We start from the raw sequence: 14,379 nt of genomic DNA on the forward strand, positions 1-14,379 counted from the left end.
TAGTAATGGTCCCTGTTCTAGCAATTAGACAAAATGTACCAGGGAAAAAGATTAAGGGTGTGGACCAAAATATCTTCAATTAAATCTAGAGTGGCATGGTAGAAAGAAAGTAAAGAAATATAGCTAACAGGAGATTTATTTATAAAGGAAGTTTGACCCCTAGCATTACCTGGAATCAAATGATAAGAGACTAAGGGTTTTGAGAAAATTATACATGCTGCCAAAGAACCGCTGACCTCATCTAGACTTCATTTGAATCTCAAAACAAACTTTGGATCCTCCAGACAATGTGCTTAGGAGGATGCTCTGCCCATAAGGAGAGCCTATCTTCCGGGTTCCCCTGCAATTGTGGCCAAAGATGGTGGAAAAGGGCTATCTCTTGAAGGGTAAGCTCAGGCCTACAGAGAATGTTCCAGGAGATGAAGTCAAGACCTAATCAAGAATACACTTTATCCCTGGGGAAGAATACTCTGAGATTTCAGAATTGCTGTGACCCATTATTCTCTTTTCTGAATGGGAGTGTTTACTGCCATTTTCTTGTCCCATGGTTCAACATTAAATATTGGTACATTGGCAAAGACAGCTTATCTTTTTAGTCTTCTAATAAAGAGACATTGACTCAAGATCTAGAGATAACTACTCATCACTTTGATGTAAAAATTACTGTGAAAAATTGATATCTTGGGCTTTAAGCTTGATGCCTTGTTGGGATGGGGCCTTTGAGTTATCTCCCTTGAGAAAGGAAGAGTATATTTCCATCCAGGAATAAGAGTAGACCAAATATTGGCTTTTGAATGAGGTTAGACTGTGTGAGTCATTATTGCTGTTCACCAGTATTTCTGATTCTCTTCTTAGCTATTGTTCCAGATGGGTTGCTCAGGTCTGACATTGGTCATGCAAAGCGTTGAATGAATTCTACAATGTCACAAGACATGCATAAAGAAATAGGAGCTATTTTATAAAAGGACAAACTCACAAGACCAGGGTTAGCAAGGCTTCATGCGTACAGTCTCTCTCGGTGATGCCAGGGCCAGACCACCTGCCCTCAGGGCTGGGGGTTCATTCCAGTGGAAAGCTTCTTCCACACTGCAGTGTCTCTTTCTGTAGGGAAAGTATAAGAGTGTAGCTTTATTAGAGGGGAGACACAAGATGCTTAGTGCTAGGCAGTCTGGATTTGGGGTGCTGGGCTTATCAGATTTGTCTAAGGACCTTGAGCCTTGTGGGATGTTACAGTCATCTCTGATCGGGGAGGAAGAAGATACCAGTGCAGGAAGATGAGCTGGGCACTGCCCCTCTAGCTGGGAAAAGGGAAAATCTATCCAGTACTAACCAGCTTGCTGTCTGGAAAACCTGCGGTGAGTGCCTTGGGTTGCATTTCTCCATGCCATTGAAGATAGAAGCATCCATATGACTTGCTTTGGCCAATGAATGTGAGCATTTGAAGCCTCCCTGAACCTGTATGCAACTTACCTTTTTCTTCTCCCTACTATGGTCACTGTTGAAGTTGCAGAAAATGAGCCTCCATCAGCCTGTGTCCCCGCATGAGGACAGTTTGAAACAGACACTCCAGCTGAGCTGGGAGAGACGAGCAGCATGAGGCAGAAATAAACCTTCGTTGTCTTATACTGTTGATTATTTGTGAGTTTGTTTGTTTGTTTGTTGTTTTGAGATGGAGTCTTGCTCTGTCACCTAGGCTGGAGTGCAGTGGTGCAATCTCAGCTCACTGCAAGCTCCGCCCCCTGGGTTCAAGAGATTCTCCTGCCTCAGCCTCCCTAGTAGCTGGGATTACAGGCACGTGCCACCACACTTGGCTAATTTGTTTTGTGTTTTTTTTTTTTTTTTTCTATTTTTAGTAGAGACAGGGTTTCACCATGTTAGCCAGGATGGTCTCAATCTCCTGACCTCATAATCTGCCCGCCTCGGCCTCCCAAAGTGCTGGGATTACAGGCGTGAGCCACCGTGCCCGGCCTGTGAGTTGTTTTTAACAGCAGTATCACTGTCCTAGTCTATCCTGACCAATACGAATGAATCTTCTGAGTGATGGGGTATGCACATCCTTGGCCTTCCTAGATATTGCCAAATTGCCTTCCAGAGTAATTGCTTCAGGCAGTGCTATTCCTTACAGGAGAGATAACTCGGAGCTTTTCTTTTCTTAAACTCCTACCCTGCAACGGTCATCGTTGGATTCCAGTTGGTCTTTGAGTTGCTACTTGTCATCCTGGGTCTCAGGCAAAAGTGGGATAGACCTGTTAAGGAGGGAAGAAGAGTGAGAATCTAGGCAGATTGGATGAAGACTGAAAACCTGGCCGGTCTGAAATCAGAGAGGTCAGCTGAGACAGGGAGAAATGAGTGTCCAAGGTCTGTTCAAAGAGGGCCCAGGCCAGGTCAGCTGAGAGCTGCCTGGAATGCACACTTGGAGCCTGGAGAACAAAAGACGCATCAGGGGCCCAGGCCAAGGGCTTGGGCAACCAGGTGTCAGGATTCAGGCAAGGGTTTTGGTACAAGGTAAGGGGATCCCCAGCAGGGATGGAGCAGAGGCTAAGTCAACCACCTTCTGGGCCAGGAGCTTCTTGCTTGGCTGGCATATGTCTTGGCACCTGGGTAGATCAGTTTGTGAAAGACACAGACAGACACACCTGGGTGGAAAAGAGGATTTGAGGGGAAGAGAAGCCAAGGGATCCCTGAAACTCCAAGACTCTGGAGTCCTAGAATGAAATGAGGTAAGATTTTGTTCAGTCCTGTTGCTGTTCCTTCTTTTTGACCTGTCTGGTCTCATCCTCATGTGGGTCTTCAGGGTTTTCCCTTTGTACGTAACTTTTCTCTGCAATCAGCATTTTTTATTCTTCATATCTTCAGTGGTATCTGGCCCAGGGTGAAGAAAGGAAGTAACATTTATCAGGCACCTACAACGTGCAGACACAGAACTGGGTACTTTTAATGCACTGTCTCGTTTAATCCTCCCAGTAACTCCTTGGGCTAGCTGTTATTATCCTGTTTTATAGATAAGGAACCTGGAATTTGGAGAGCTGAGTAATTTACATGAAGTCACATGAGCAGAAAGCGGCAGCGCCAGGACCCAGGTCTGTCGCACACCAGAGGCCGTGCTCCTAACCACAGTGCTGCATCTGCTCTTCTTAGTGGAATGACCATCTTTCATTTCCATGTCATTGCCCTTTAAATTTAATTTCGGGCTAATTGACCCAAGGGTTCAGTGGAGTCCCCTCTGCTGTCCCCAGATCATTCGTGTAGGATGAGGCAGTTCACATTCACCTCCTTCCTCAGATGGGAAGGTTCACCCTCGCCGACACTAGGGTCCCCAAGGAACGAGCCTTACTGTCTTTTTTTGCAGGGTTGTGTGGCATGCTCAAACATATGGTTGGTTAGAGAGCCCACACAGAGGCGTCACCAAGGGAAGAGGAGCTGCTCCCTCACTTAGGAGCCAACAGGTCATACAGGCAGGAGGTTTTTGCGGGGAGCCGGGGGAGTGAATGATAGGCAGGGCAGGAAGGGGATAAGCAGGGTGACAGCTGCTTCTGGTGGCTCTGAGTCACGTTCCAAGACTAAATTAGCCTTGCTCTTTTCCAGATCTTCTGTGGGCTTGCTGCAGGCTGGCTGGCTGGTGCTTCTCCTCCTAGGCATGGATTAGTCCTTTTCTTCCCTTCCCAGTCTTCCCTTTTGGGTTCTTATACTAGAGCTAGATCACTGAGAGGCTAGATGGGGTGGCCTAAGTTTGGGCTGAGGCATGGAGAGGGGTGCTTGTATCTCTTCCTTGCCTCTTCTTGTTCTTAGGTTGTACCTGCTTAAAGTTTTACCATTAGAGATTATTTTATTACAATGCAACCCGAAGTAAAGTCTTATCAGGAGAATTTGATTTTCCCCTGAAGACAGTATATTTGCATTAGACTATTTTCATACTGCTCTGAAGAAATACCTGAGACTGGGTAATTTATAAAGAAAAAGAGATTTAATGGACTCACAGTTACACACGGCTGGGGAGGCCTCACAATCGTGGCGGAAGACGAAGGAAAAGCAACATGACGTCTTACATGGTGGCAGGCAAGAGAGCATGTGCAGGGGAACTGCCCTTTATATAGCCATCAGAACTCGTGAGACTTATTCACTACCACAAGAACAGTATCAGGGAAACCACCCCACCCCACGATTCAATTATCTCCACTTGGCTCCACCCTTGACACATGGGGATTATTACAATTCAAGGTGAGATTTGGGTGAGGACACAACCAAACCCTATTGACACAAAAATAAAATTCTCATATAATTCTACCCCCCTGCAGGGTAATTACGTCAACTAATGAGGGAAACCCATCCTGCCTCCTGCCCATCTTACACATCCCCGATTGTGCTCCCCTCTTAGAAGTCTGTGGGTGGAGGAGGAGGGGCTCCATCCAAGGGAGGAAACAGAAAGGGCAGGCCGGGCAGGCCAGGTCACTCACGCAGGCTTGCTTTCAGCCAGCTCTGCTGCAGGTTCAGGGCTGGAGACACCAAGTCTGAGCCTCATCTGTTTCACAAACTTGGGGTACAGCCTCGTGAAAATTAATTCTCCTTTCTGAGCTTGTTTCCTTTTATGGAAAACAAAGGTTTAAGAAGATGATGCCCAAGATCCCTTCCTGTCTGACCATCCAGTGAGTCTATAATTGTTCTCTGTAGACTCCACACTATATAACAGTTTCCTGAGTCTTGGTGTATCTTTCTGGCTTAGCATCATGACTCTCTCTGCAGAAAACTGATCTGTGCCCCACCCCAAGGTTGATCCTTTTGTTTTTGGAGATGGAGTCTTGCTCTATTGCCCAGGCTGGAGTGCAGTGGCACGATCCTCCGCCTCCTGAGTTCAAGCGATTCTCCTGCCTCAGCCTCCCGAGTAGCTGGGATTACAGGCACATGCTAGCACAGGCAGTTAATTTTTGTATTTTTAGTAGAGACAGTGTTTCACCATGTTGGCCAGGCTGGTCTCGAACTCCTGACCTCACGTGATCTGCCTGCCTCAGCTTCCCAAAGTGTTGGGATTACAGACGTGAGCCATTGTGCCCAGCCCACAGTTGAGCTTAAAAGCAAGGCAATACAACACCAACTGATTTTCTTATTAACTCTGCAAACAACAGGTAACTCTAGGAAGGGTCTGCTGAAAGGTCATTTGGCCAAACTGGGCTTTGCTCCAAAGTGCAGGGTGATTCAGCCCTCCTGGAAGCATAACTTTGATGCAGCTTGGTGTATGCACAGCACAGATAGGCTTGCAGCAGTCTGGCTTGCCACTTACCACTTGCCTGGCTGGACATTCTCTAGACCTTTGGGGGTCTTATCTCACTAAAGATCCTGACAGTTGCCAGACAGAAGGCAGTATAAAGGCACTTCCCATCATTTGGGCCTGAGTTTTCTTTGGGATCATTCCCCAAATAGTTCATTCTTCTTTCATGATGTGTGTTCTCTTTACACTTTTAATTATTTCTTTTTTTTTTTGAGACAAGCGTCTCACTCTTGTCACCCAGGCTGGAGTGCAGTGGTGCGATCTCGGCTCACTGCAACCTCCGCCTCCCGGGTTCAAGTGATTCTCCTGCCTCAGCCTCCCAAGTAACTGGAACTACAGGCGTGTGCCACTACGCCCAGCTAATTATTTGTGTTTTTAGAAGAGACGGGGTTTCACCGTGTTAGCCAGGATGGTCTTGATCTCCTGACCTCATAATCTGCCTGCCTCAGCCTCCCAAAGTGCTGGGATTATAAGCGTGAGCCACCACACCCAGCCAAGTTTTGTATTTTTTAGTAGAGACAGGGTTTCACTATGTTGGCCAGGCTGGTCTCGAACTCCTGACCTCAGGTGATCCGCCTGCTTCAACCTCCCAAAGTGCTGGGATTACAGGCATGAGTCACCAGGCACAGCCACTTTTTTTTTTTTTTTTTTTTATTGTACTTTAAGTTCTGGGATACATGTGCAGGATGTGCAGGTTTGTTACATATGTATACATGTGCCATGTTGGTGTGCTGCACCCATTAACTTGTCAATTAAATTAGGTATATCTCCTAATGCTATCCCTCCCGCCTCTTCCCACCCCACAACAGGCCCCGGTGTGTGATGTTCCCCTCCCTGTGTCCATTTGTTCTCATTGTTCAACTCCCACTTATGAGTGAGAACATGCAGTGTTTGGTTTTCTGTTCTTGTGTTAGTTTGCTGAGAATGATGGTTTCCAGCGTCATCCATGTCCTTTCCCTACAAAGGACATGAACTCATCCTTTTTTGTGGCTGCACAGTATTCCATGGTGTATATGTGCCACATTTTCTTTATCCAGTCTATCGTTGATGGGCATTTGGGTTGGTTCCAAGTCTTTGCTATTGTGAACAGTGCCACAATAAACATACTTGTGCATGTGTCTTTATAGTAGAGTGATTTATAATCCTTTGGGTATCTACCCAGTAATGGGATTGCTGGGTCAAATGGTATTTCTAGTTCTAGATCCTTGAGGAATTGCCACATTGTCTTCCACAATGGTTGACCTAATTAACACTCTCACCAAGAGTGTAAAAGCATTCCTATTTCTCCACATCCTCTCCAGCATCTGTTGTTTCCTGACTTTTTAATGATTTGCCATTCTAACTGGCGTGAGACGGTATCTCATTGTGGTTTTGATTTACATTTCTCTAATGACCAATGATGATGAGCTTTTTTTTCATATGTCTGTTGGCTGCATAAATGTCTTCTTTTGAGAAGTGTCTGTTCATATCCTTTGCCCACTTTTTGATGGGGTTGTTTGTTTTTTTTCTTGTAAATTTATTTAAGTTCTTTGTAGATTCCAGATATTAGCCCTTTGTCAGATGGATAGATTGCAAAAGTTTTCTCCCATTATGTATGTTGCCTATTCACACACCAAAACCTATGACAACAAAAGCCAAAATAGACAGATGGGATCTGATTAAACTAAAGAGCTTCTGCACAGCCACTTTTAATTATTTCTTTTGTGTCTACTTAAATATTCTTGTTTTATAGTCTCTGTCAATTTTTTCTTTATCTGAAATTTTTGAGTCTTGATACTCTTGTTGCTTTTGTCTGCAGACTCTCGCTGATAGTGGATATTTCCTTATACGTTTGGATGGTTATCTCTCATTTTCAGTGGTGCTTTGCCGGTGGGTGGTGTGTGTGCAGGTGCCCTCAGAGCATTTGCCTCGCTGGGCTTCCTGGATTATCTCTTTCCATGGAACCAATTTTATGTTAATTTTCCTACTTGGGGGTTTCCAGACCCATAGGGTGGTATTATTCCAAACCCCAAACTCTTGTAAGTTGTAGACCTGTTGTCTAAAATTCTCAGATAAACCAGGAAGGAAGTGATAAATTTCCTTGGAGTCCGCCTGTCCTGGTGAATGAATTTTTCGAATCCATCCTTCTGCTGAGGTCACATTTCTTTGAGAGTTCTGGTTCTGCTAAGGGATCTTAGTGCTAACTTCCCACCTTGTACTATACAAAATCTCATTTCCTACACTTGGGTATAGGAAGCTGCTGGTTACTGAGATTAACAGCTCAGACTTAACTAGGGCAGATGAACGACCTCAGATGAACTAGATCAGCCATAGCGTCAGCTTAAACCTACTGCCCCAGATTTCAGTTCCCACCTGGTTTCTGGCACCTGAGAATCTCCTGACTTACCTCTTCTCAAGAGCTCAGCTAGCTATACATTAAAAATTTTTTTTCGGCCGGGCGCAGCGTCTCATGCCTGTAATCCCAGCACTTTGGGAGGCCGAGGCGGGCGGATCACAAGGTCAGATCGAGACCATCCTGGTTAACATAAGTATTTTTCTACTAAAAATACAAAAAATTAGCTGGGCGAGGTGGCAGTTGCCTGTAGTCCCAGCTACTTGGGAGGCTGAGGCAGGAGAATGGTGTGAACCCAGGAGGCAGAGGTTGCAGTGACCCAAGATCGCGCCACTGCACTCCAGCCTGGGTGACAGAGTGAGGCTCCGTCTCAAAAAAAAAAAAATTTTTTTTTGGTTATATTTTTCCAAAATTTTAGAAATTTGAGGGTTATTTTTGTCCTCATCTTTCTGGAATCTAAAGTTTCCCAGCTCCTCCTCGTTACTGAATAAGAACTATGCTTACTGTGTGGATGGGGAAGAAGGGGAGAGAGTAGCAGAATTGGTTGTGTTAATCTGCAGACAGTCTCTTTAGGAGAGATGAATAGCAGCCACCTCAGTAGTCTTTACCTTCTTTTGCTTAAAATAGTTCTGAAAACCAATGAGTCTTGTAGCACATTTAAAAAGTTTTATAAACATTTTCAAAATAAATAATAGTTGCAAAAGATAACTTCCAACATACATTAAATATTTTCACTTAAAAATAAAACTATTACATCATTAAAAATGTGTTCAAAGTAATCTAAATATGTTAGTGATTTGATACCTACCATCATTTATTACAAATGCAAATACAACTTCTTAAAAAGTTGGAAACTTGGCTGTGCACAGTGGCTCACGCCTGTAATCCCAGCACTTTGGGAGGCTGAGGCGGGCAGATTGTCTGAGGTCAGGAGTTCGAGACCAGCCTGACCGATGTGGTGGAACCTTGTCTCTACTAAAAATACAAAAATTATCCGGGCATGGTGGAGGGTGCCTGTAATCCCAGCTACTTGGGAGGTTGAGGCAGGAGAATCACTTGAACCCGGGAGGTGGAGGTTGCAGTGAGCTGAGACTGGGCCATTGTACTCCGACCTGGGCAACAAGAGTAAAATTCTGGCTCAAAAAAAAAAAAAAAAAAAAAAAAAGTTGGAAACTTTATATCATTTTCCTCTTGGAACCCATTTTTTCTGTACCACTTCCTGGTGAATAATTTTACTCTGATTTTGCCTTTAAATGTGTTTTACTGATCATTGTTTCATGCTTCTCAGCAATACACCAATTTTATAAAATTAAATTTTATTTTCTGTGATCATAAATACTTCAATGTTGGACACACTTCTTCTGGATCATTTTTGCAGCTATGCTATTGATCAAAATACCAAATACATTTTGATAAAGAAATACTTAAATATTTTGAAAATAGAAATGTATCCTGTCCTGAGATGAATGGGACTGAGGCATTAGGTTAAGTATGTATGAGCAAATATTGCTTATTGCTTGAATGAGACAGGATTCAGTATACATTTTGCTCTTCTATTTTAATAGATGTGAGCACCTAACAGCTTCATTCACATAAATGAGAGGGAGAAGGAAGAAGTTTTGTCCGATCTGTTATTCAATTTTTTAACTTCTAAACTTTTTTTTTTTTTTTGAGACGGAGTCTCGCTCTGTCGCCCAGGCTGGAGTGCAGTGGCCGGATCTCAGCTCACTGCAAGCTCCGCCTCCCAGGTTCATGCCATTCTCCTGCCTCAGCCTCCCGAGTAGCTGGGACTATAGGCGCCCGCCACCTCGCCCGGCTAGTTTTTTGTATTTTTTAGTAGAGATGGGGTTTCACTGTGTTAACCAGGATGGTCTCGATCTCCTGACCTCGTGATCCACCCGTCTCGGCCTCTCAAAGTGCTGGGATTACAGGATTGAGCCACCGTACCCAGCCAACTTCTAAACTTTTTAAGCCCAAAATTGTACCATGATCTACCATCAAAAATGATTTTTAGCAATCTATCTGTTAGCCATTTGATTAGTTCTCCTTCAATTTCACAGAAGGCAAAGAACTGAAAAATCATGTGACGTGAAGAAAGTAAATGGAGTCACTCATTTTCTCACCCTGTAAACCAATGCCTCAAAATCGCTCTTTTGTTTGATGCCCAGATGTTTTCACATCTGAGGATAAAGATGTGAAAAATACAGTGAGGTTCCGAGTGGGTGAGAAAAAGTGTGATTTTCTTTCATAAAGTGGGAGAAGGGATATTTTGAGAGCAGAGTCCTCTGCTGGAGACATTTTCAGGAAGATCAATTTAGGGAGTGGTACCTTTGGAAGTTGAGTATCTGGAATGGAAATTCATTAGCCTTGAGACTGACAGTACTACAGACCCCCTGCAAAGTTTTCAGACCCTCTGTTATTTGTTTGAGGCGGGCTTCCTGGAAGAAGAAGGCTTTGCAGCTAGATTATCGGCTCTGTGGATCTTGCAGTGTCTTTACGTGCTCAGCATGGAAAAGGTGGGCAATAACTAGCAATTTTTTTTTTTTCTTTAAAGACAGAGTCTTGCTCTGTTGCCCAGGCTGGAGTGCAGTGGCGTGATCTCAGCTCACTGCAAACTCCGCCTCCTGGGTTCACGCCATTCTCCTGCCTCAGCCTCCCCAGTAGCTGGGACTACAGGCACCCGCCACCACACCCGGCTAATTTTTGTATTTTTAGTAGAGACAAGGTTTCACCGTGTTAGCCAGGATGGTCTCGATCTCTTGACCTTGTGATCCTCCTTCCTTGGCCTCCCAAAGTGCTGGGATTACAGGCGTGAGCCACCGTGCCTGGCCAATTAGCAAATTTTTATTGTGTGTTTACTGTGCCTTGGCACCTTCACAGTGGTGTATGTGCTTTAGCTCAGTTCACAAATAAACTCCATGAGAAATTTCTTCTCATGAACACTACCTTATGAGTGAGAAGCTAAGGATGGAAGGGGCTAAGTAACTTGCCCTAGGTTGCATGAGTGATAAATAGCGGAACTGGGGATTGGATCCTAAAGAATTAGTCTAATATAAAAGCTCATAGCTGGGCATGGTGGCTCACACCTATAATCTCAGCACTTTGGGAGGCTGAGGTGGGAGAATCACTTGAGGTCATGGGTTTGAGACAAGCCTGGCCAACACGGAGAAACCACGTCTCTACTAAAACTATAAAAATTAGCTAGGTATGGTGGCAGGCACCTGTAATTCCAGCTGCTCAGGAGGCTGAGGCAGGAGAATCACTTGAACCTGGGAGGCAGAGGCTGCAGTGAGCTGAGATCACGCCACTGCACCAGCCTGGGTGGCAGAGTGACTCCGTCTCAAATGAATGAATGAATGAATGAATGAACAAATAAATACCTATAATCTTACCAATTGCTACATGGGAGAAGCAGCAAAGGAAGGACTCAAGGTAGACCCCTGACTCACATTCCCTTCACTCTTGTCAAGAAGAGACGAGAAAAGAGATAGCTTCTTAGAGAATTAAAAATTATAGAATGGCAGTGTTGGAAGTGGCTTTCTTATGAGCAATGTGATATGGGATGAGTCATTTAACTTGTCTTAGTCTTAATACCATATCTATAAAATGAGGATGGTGATGATGGTGATGATGATGAAGATGATGCTGATGATGCTGAAGATGATGGTGATGATGATGGTGATGGTGATGGTGATGATGGTGATGATGGTGATGGTGGTGATGGTGATGGTGGTGATGGTGATGATGGTGATGATGGTGATGGTGATGATGTGATGATGGTGGTGATGATGGTGATGATGGTGATGGTGGTGATGGTGGTGATGGTGATGGTGATGATGGTGGTGATGGTGATGATGGTGGTGATGGTGATGATGGTGATGGTGATGATGGTGGTGATGATGGTGATGATGGTGATGGTGATGATGGTGGTGATGGTGATGATAATGGCGATGATGGTGATGACTATACTTACTGCATAAGACAGAAATTATCCTATAGTCAGCACCTTACATTACTTGACACTTCTAGCTATCTGTTCTACTTAGATGAAATCTTTTACCTCTTAGTCTACAAAACACTCTCTTCATCACAAGCTCTCAACTGTCTGATGTTTAAATGTATTTTCTTTTGTGTTTTCTTCCAGGATAGATCTCATGAGTTATTTATTTAAGTGAGATTTATTATTTGAAGACTCCTTATCTTCCTGGTCACTCTCCTTTGGATATATTCTCATTTGTCAAAATGATTTAAAATATGGAACCCAGAATTTATTACCATATTCCAGATGTGGTTTGATGAGGGCAGAGCACTGTGAAATTGCTCTTTCCCTTGAACTTTAGATGCCATCTGAACACTTAGTAGTTTTTCCTGTTCACTCTGTAAACTTCCATTAAACCCATAATTCAGAGATTATGATACAAGTCTGCTGCAAACCCAGTCTCTCATCCCATCCTATAATTTTGCAATCGACAGTTTGCACACTGATTCTGGGATTTCACATTTACCTCTGTGAAATTTCATCTTGATGATTCAAGTCCACATTTCAGCTTGCTAAAGTGATTTTGGATCTTGATTCTGCTCATTAAAGAGGGTGATGCATCATAAGATATGGTGGACTGGATAGTTTAGCAGAAAAAGCAGTGAATGGTGTTGCAGACTTGCCGAAGCCAATTAGGTCATTCACTATTTTAGGTTCTTTTTGTTTGGTATCAGTCCTTTATATTATTTAGAGATGGGTGAGGAATATAGATTTGTTTTAGTTTTTTTTTTTTTCCTACTACAGTTTGTATCTCATGGTATGTTCCAGTGGAAGTAAATCTTAGAATGAATTCTGTTACATGCACAAAATTTAGTAGCAAACAGGCACAAAAAAGGTCAGGAAACCCACTCATGTAGGCTCCATGATGTCCCAGGTCCCTGACTCTTGGGTTCCCTTAGGAGCACTTTGCATACCTGGTAGATGAAGAAATGCTTGAGCAGAAGGTTCAGTTAACTTTCTAGCTGGGATCAGCTGACAACCCTCCATAACCGCCAAATGGAGAAGACCTGGGTTGCTATTCCAAAGGCCATAAGCAACTGGGTTCAGTGGATTCTTACACCCATTCCCCACCCCACACACACGGGTGAGAACGCCTATGAAATGCATTTATCCACCCATGCGTCTTGAACTGCACTCATTTCAGCAATGAAATGCTTTCTAACATCCGTTATACTAATTAACAAAAGCTGTCATGTCAATCAGAAATCTAGTTGGTTGGAATGCTTTAAGCAGCTACTTCTTGGGTATGGGGTTTTCATGAAAGTATTTCAGATGCTGTTTGCCCCGGGAGTATGTATTCCCCATTAACGAACTTCAAATGTTAAATAACTTCCCCTAGACTGTACATGTATAACTGTGATACATGTTTATATGTATTACCATCTATACTGAAGTGTTTTGAGGTAAGTTCTAACAATGTAGCAGTTTGGGAGTCTGGGGCCTGGGTTTTCTTCCCAACTATTGTTGCTAACTGGCTCTGTATGGCACAACGTGGTCCTGTGATGATCACCACAGTCACACAGAGAGGTCCCTTCTGCTGCCCACTGGTGCATCAGGGCTCGGTACACATTCCACAATCTCACATGGTATGTTAAGGAATAAAGTTCTTTTAGGGATGGGGGCATGGGTAAGGAGAACTTACAAAGCTGAGTCAGCAGACCCCTCTTTCCCCATTCGTTATCCCCAAAGAGGCCTGCCTGGGTGCGCAAAGTGGCTTTGCATCACACTGGGAGGACTTTACCCCCTGGGGTCTGGTTTCTGTGTGGCAAGGGTGGGGCCGACTGATGGCAGGGGAGGGAAACCTCACTGCCTGGGTGCTGAGCCATCTGGTTTTCAGTGCCAGCTATAAAGAGAGTTGTCTGGGAATACCAGCTGCTCAGCGCCTGGAGACCTGGGGCTGTGAGAAGTTTCAGCTCCTCTGCAGAGGGTTAGGGTGAAGGTCGGGGAGGAAACCCACTGGTTCCATGAGAAGTTTCAGCTCCTCTGCCGAGGGGTAGGTGAAGGCCGGGGAGGAAACCCACCGGTTCCATGAGAAGTTGGGCTTGGGAAGCTCAGTGCCCAGGAAATCCAGAGTGAGGTCTCAGCGTCCCATCCAGGCAATCTTGTCCCTGTTCCTTGCATCACAGTTCATGCTCCTTCCTGGGCCTCAGTCCTCTCATCTTTCATTTTAAAATATTTTTTAGAGACAAGGTCTCACTTTGTCACCCAGACTGGAGCGCAGTGATGTGGTCATGGCTGACTGCAGCCTTGAACTCCTGGGCTCAAGCCATCCTTCTGCCTCAGCCTCCTGAGCAGCTAGGGCTAAAGGCACGTGTCACCACGCTTAGCTAATTATTTATTTCATTTTTGTAGAGATGGGGTCCTCCTATGATGCTCAGTCTAGTCTCAAACTTCTGGCCTCAAGCCATCCTCTTGCCTCAAGCCTCCCGAAGTGCTAGGATTATAGGCTTGAGCCACCATGCCTGGTCCCTCTCATCTTTTAGAATAAAGAAATTGGGTTTTGGTTTCTCTCAGCCTCCATACTAAAAAGGAATAGAGACCCTATTTCTCCACATTTAACAAAAAGTACACAGACATTTGATAGAAATGGTGCATGTCAGCCGGGCACAGTGGTTCACGCCTCTAATCCCAGCACTTTGGGAGGCTGAGGCGGGTGGATCACAAGGTCAGGAGTTCAAGACCAGCCTGGCCAAAATGGTGAAACCATTTAATATACAAATATATTTTAACCATTTAAATATACAA

The 14,379-nt window shown here is 44.4% G+C and overlaps 1 long non-coding RNA gene across 1 annotated transcript in view; it reads left to right on the forward strand.

Moving 5' to 3' along the window:
* The window catches only part of LOC144339945 (uncharacterized), a 246,687-nt gene that overhangs the window by 12,908 nt on the left and 219,400 nt on the right, over positions 1 to 14,379 (forward strand). The window lies entirely within an intron of this gene.

Source organism: Macaca mulatta, chromosome 3 (genome assembly GCF_049350105.2).
Source record: "Macaca mulatta isolate MMU2019108-1 chromosome 3, T2T-MMU8v2.0, whole genome shotgun sequence".
Classification (NCBI taxonomy): Eukaryota; Metazoa; Chordata; class Mammalia; order Primates; family Cercopithecidae; genus Macaca; species Macaca mulatta.